The sequence below is a fragment of the Oncorhynchus tshawytscha genome, linkage group LG19 (assembly GCF_018296145.1).
Source record: "Oncorhynchus tshawytscha isolate Ot180627B linkage group LG19, Otsh_v2.0, whole genome shotgun sequence".
NCBI lineage: Eukaryota > Metazoa > Chordata > Actinopteri > Salmoniformes > Salmonidae > Oncorhynchus > Oncorhynchus tshawytscha.
Genome location: NC_056447.1, coordinates 33,233,058 through 33,239,057, shown reverse-complemented (window position 1 = coordinate 33,239,057; position 6,000 = coordinate 33,233,058).

Below are 6,000 nucleotides of genomic sequence, written 5' to 3'. Positions count from 1 at the left end.
TGTGACATGTATTAATACCTGCAGACAAGGGGGGTGCTGTGGTTGTTTTAGACTATGATAAATATAAAGAAGAAATTCAGAGACTACTCAGTAATGAACGTTTCTATAGAAAACTGAGTGTTGATCCCACACAGGTGATCCAAAGGGAAATATGCTCTAATCTGGAGCCCCATTAAACAACCTGATCTCAAAACCTGAATATGAATATCCTTGCTGCAAATGTGCCATACGTCCATGCTTGTACATTTTACCGAAATTACACAAACCTAAAACACAACCAGGCAACTATTCAGGCAGACCAGTGGTTGCAGGAATAAATCAAATCAAATCAAATTTTATTTGTCACATACACATGGTTAGCAGATGTTAATGCGAGTGTAGCGAAATGCTTGTGCTTCTAGTTCCGACAATGCAGTAATAACCAACAAGTAATCTAACTAACAATTCCAAAAAACTACTGTCTTATACACAGTGTAAGGGGATAAAGAATATGTACATAAGGATATATGAATGAGTGATGGTACAGAGCAGCATAGGCAAGATACAGTAGATGGTATCGAGTACAGTATATACATATGAGATGAGTATGTAAACAAAGTGGCATAGTTAAAGTGGCTAGTGATACATGTATTACATAAGGATGCAGTCGATGATATAGAGTACAGTATATACGTATGCATATGAGATGAATAATGTAGGGTAAGTAACATTATATAAGGTAGCATCAAAGGTGCATCAAAGCTGGGACCGAGAGACTGAAAAACAGCTTCTATCTCAAGGCCATCAGACTGTTAAACAGCCACCACTAACATTGAGTGGCTAGTGATATATTTACATCATTTCCCATCAATTCCCATTATTAAAGTGGCTGGAGTTGAGTCAGTGTCAGTGTCAGTGTGTTGGCAGCAGCCACACAATGTTAGTGGTGGCTGTTTAACAGTCTGATGGCCTTGAGATAGAAGCTGTTTTTCAGTCTCTCGGTCCCAGCTTTGATGCACCTGTACTGACCTCGCCTTCTGGATGATAGCGGGGTGAACAGGCAGTGGCTCGGGTGGTTGATGTCCTTGATGATCTTTATGGCCATCCTGTAACATCGGGTGGTGTAGGTGTCCTGGAGGGCAGGTAGTTTGCCCCCGGTGATGCGTTGTGCAGACCTCACTACCCTCTGGAGAGCCTTACGGTTGAGGGCGGAGCAGTTGCCGTACCAGGCGGTGATACAGCCCGCCAGGATGCTCTCGATTGTGCATCTGTAGAAGTTTGTGAGTGCTTTTGGTGACAAGCCAAATTTCTTCAGCCTCCTGAGGTTGAAGAGGCGCTGCTGCGCCTTCTTCACGATGCTGTCTGTGTGAGTGGACCAATTCAGTTTGTCTGTGATGTGTATGCCGAGGAACTTAAAACTTGCTACCCTCTCCACTACTGTTCCATCGATGTGGATAGGGGGTGTTCCCTCTGCTGTTTCCTGAAGTCCACAATCATCTCCTTAGTTTTGTTGACGTTGAGTGTGAGGTTATTTTCCTGACACCACACTCCGAGGGCCCTCACCTCCTCCCTGTAGGCCGTCTCGTCGTTGTTGGTAATCAAGCCTACCACTGTTGTGTCGTCCACAAACTTGATGATTGAGTTGGAGGCGGGCGTGGCCACGCAGTCGTGGGTGAACAGGGAGTACAGGAGAGGGCTCAGAACGCACCCTTGTGGGGCCCCAGTGTTGAGGATCAGCGGGGAGGAGATGTTGTTGCCTACCCTCACCACCTGGGGGCGGCCCGTCAGGAAGTCCAGTACCCAGTTGCACAGGGCGGGGTCGAGACCCAGGGTCTCGAGCTTGATGACGAGCTTGGAGGGTACTATGGTGTTGAATGCCGAGCTGTAGTCGATGAACAGCATTCTCACATAGGTATTCCTCTTGTCCAGATGGGTTAGGGCAGTGTGCAGTGTGGTTGAGATTGCATCGTCTGTGGACCTATTTGGGCGGTAAGCAAATTGGAGTGGGTCTAGGGTGTCAGGTAGGGTGGAGGTGATATGGTCCTTGACTAGTCTCTCAAAGCACTTCATGATGACGGAAGTGAGTGCTACGGGCGGTAGTCGTTTAGCTCAGTTACCTTAGCTTTCTTGGGAACAGGAACAATGGTGGCCCTCTTGAAGCATGTGGGAACAGCAGACTGGTATAGGGATTGATTGAATATGTCCGTAAACACACCGGCCAGCTGGTCTGCGCATGCTCTGAGGGCGCGGCTGGGGATGCCGTCTGGGCCTGCAGCCTTGCGAGGGTTAACACGTTTAAATGTATTACTCACCTCGGCTGCAGTGAAGGAGAGACCGCATGTTTTCGTTGCAGGCCCTGTCAGTGGCACTGTATTGTCCTCAAAACGGGCAAAAAAGTTATTTAGTCTGCCTGGGAGCAAGACATCCTGGTCCGTGACTGGGCTGGATTTCTTCCTGTAGTCCGTGATTGACTGTAGACCCTGCCACATGCCTCTTGTGTCTGAGCTGTTGAATTGAGATTCTACTTTGTCTCTGTACTGACGCTTAGCTTGTTTGATAGCCTTGCGGAGGGAATAGCTGCACTGTTTGTATTCGGTCATGTTACCAGACACCTTGCCCTGATTAAAAGCAGTGGTTCGCGCTTTCAGTTTCACGCGAATGCTGCCATCAATCCACGGTTTCTGGTTAGGGAATGTTTTAATCGTTGCTATGGGAACGACATCTTCAACGCACGTTCTAATGAACTCGCACACCGAATCAGCGTATTCGTCAATGTTGTTGTCTGACGCAATACGAAACATCTCCCAGTCCACGTGATGGAAGCAGTCTTGGAGTGTGGAGTCAGCTTGGTCAGACCAGCGTTGGACAGACCTCAGCGTGGGAGCCTCTTGTTTTAGTTTCTGTCTGTAGGCAGGGATCAACAAAATGGAGTCGTGGTCAGCTTTTCCGAAAGGGTGGCGGGGCAGGGCCTTATATGCGTCGCGGAAGTTAGAGTAACAATGATCCAAGGTCTTTCCACCCCTGGTTGCGCAATCGATATGCTGATAAAATTTAGGGAGTCTTGTTTTCAGATTAGCCTTGTTAAAATCCCCAGCTACAATGAATGCAGCCTCCGGATATATGGTTTCCAGTTTGCAGAGAGTTAAATAAAGTTCGTTCAGAGCCATCGATGTGTCTGCTTGGGGGGGGATATATACGGCTGTGATTATAATCGAAGAGAATTCTCTTGGTAGATAATGCGGTCTACATTTGATTGTGAGGAATTCTAAATCAGGTGAACAGAAGGATTTGAGTTCCTGTATGTTTCTTTCATCACACCATGTCACGTTAGCCATAAGGCATACGCCCCCGCCCCTCTTCTTACCAGAAAGATGTTTGTTTCTGTCGGCGCGATGCGTGGAGAAACCCGCTGGCTGCACCGCCTCGGATAGCGTCTCTCCAGTGAGCCATGTTTCCGTGAAGCAAAGAACGTTACAGTCTCTGATGTCCCTCTGGAATGCTACCCTTGCTCGGATTTCATCAACCTTGTTGTCAAGAGACTGGACATTGGCAAGAAGAATGCTAGGGAGTGGTGCACGGTGTGCCCGTCTCCGGAGTCTGACCAGAAGACCGCCTCGTTTCCCTCTTTTTCGGAGTCGTTTTTTTGGGTCGCTGCATGGAATCCACTCCGTTGTCCTGTTTGTAAGGCAGAACACAGGATCCGCGTCGCGAAAAACATATTCTTGGTCGTACTGATGGTGAGTTGACGCTGATCTTATATTCAGTAGTTCTTCTCGACTGTATGTAATGAAACCTAAGATGACCTGGGGTACTAATGTAAGAAATAACACGTAAAAAAACAAAAAACTGCATAGTTTCCTAGGAACGCGAAGCGAGGCGGCCATCTCTGTCTCTGTTGGCGCCGGAAGCATCAAGAATAGGCTCAATGCTAGAGCCATTGTCGAACTTTGTAGACTCTATTTTTAAAACTAATGTGCATTGCCATCATATGTAAAAGACTCTACAGACTTCATAAACAAGATCTCACCAATAACGGGTTTAAAAGAAGACTGTATTCTGGTCACATTAGATGTCGAGAGTCTGTATACCAGCATTCCCCATGTGGGGGGGCTGGCAGCACTAGCACACTATTTGAGAGACAGAGATACTAATGAATATCCACCAACAAACTTCATTTTAGAGCTTGCGGAATATGTTTTGACATATAACTGTTTTAGGTTTGATGATGAATATGATGAATCCAAACGAATGGAACATCGATGAGCTCCACATTCACTCCGAGCTATGCTAACCTTTATGTGGGTCTTTTTGAAGAACGTTTTGTTAACAATCCATTTTTGAATAAAGTCCTGAAGTGGTATGATATATTGACGACATTTTTTGCATATGGGAAGGAACTGATAAAGAGCATTCAGATTTTATGGCATTACTCAATGACATTGACCCAAATCCTAAATTCACTATTGAACGTGACACTCAACGTGTTCATTACCTTGACATGTGGATTGAGAAATCAAATGGAACCCTGTTTACAACTCTGTATAGAAAAGAAACGGACAGAAATACTCTATTGCAGGGAGACAGCATCCACCCTGAGCCTTTAAAAAGGGGACTTCCAAGAAGCCAATTTTTCAGACAGCGCATTTCAGATATGTTACTCCACAGAGAATTATCTAGAAAAAGCAGCGGAGATGTGCATTAGGTTTCCAAGAAGAGGCTATTCGCCACAATGTGTGGATGAAGCTCTTAATTTGGCATTGGAAAAAACACGAGATGAACTGTTACAAAAAAGACCCGTTAAAGAACACTCCGTAATGTTCACAACTACATATACTTTGAACTCGCGTAAAGTGGGAGGTGTGGTCAAGAAACACTGGCATATTTTATCATCGGACCCAGTTTTGCCGGCTGAATTTAAAAATCCACCACTTATTGTGTATATGAGAAGACAATCAGCCAGGCCCTTTTACGCCCTCTACTAATCAGCCAGGCCCTTTTACGCCCTCTACCAAATGGTAGCTATAAATGCAGAGGATGCGCACAGTGCAACAATATGATAAAGTGTGAATATTTCTGCCACCCACACACAGGAAAACGGTTCCAAATAAATTACATTATTACGTGTTCCACCACCCATGTTATTTACATTATTAAATGTCCATGTGGGCTATGCTATCTCGGTAAAACCTCTCGTTCTCTCAAACAAAGAATTAGTGAACACAAAAGTTCAATCAGGAGAAACGACAGGGATTATCCAGTCGCAATACATTTCAATGACCTGAATGAAGCATGATATTTCTACCTTTAGATTTTGTGGCATAGAGAAAGCTAAGATATCAGACAGGGGAGGTGATATCAATAATACTCTGAGGAGAAGGAAATGTTTTGGGATTTTCACCCTCCAGACATTATTTCTGAAAGGGCTTAATGATGAAATGCCTATGTGTGTTATGTTGTGAATTTGAACACGAATTATGTGCCTATTTAAGATTTTTCTGTTTTTCGTATGATGTACCCAATGACTAATGTAAACTTGCTATGTTCTCATTTTGATTTTACAAACGTGTTTCATACGTCTTATTTATAGACTTTTGTAATATTTATGAAACGCATATTGATATATTTGGTAGCACTTATTTGTTTTCCCCTTGCCTTCAACCCCATTCGATGTGTAGAACGGATGTGGGAGGGGCTATGTCTACATAACGGGGCACATTTTAAAAAAATTCACAAAAGCTCTGACGAAGGCGGTGAGGCCGATACGTAAGCTTATTAAATATCAGTGATACTATCAAGAGCAGTGTGCGGTTTCCTTTTTCCTTCATCTTGTTCACTTGTTGCCATGCACCTGCAAATTAGATTGCTCAGATGTGCAAGTGCCTTTTGAATTTTTTAACATGTATTAATACCAAAATAACATGCAAAACAGGCAAAAAAATCTAATTAAAATAATAATCATAATAATATTTATTTTTCTTTTTGTTAAACAGGTGGGGCTCAAAACAGGTGGGGCTCAGCCCC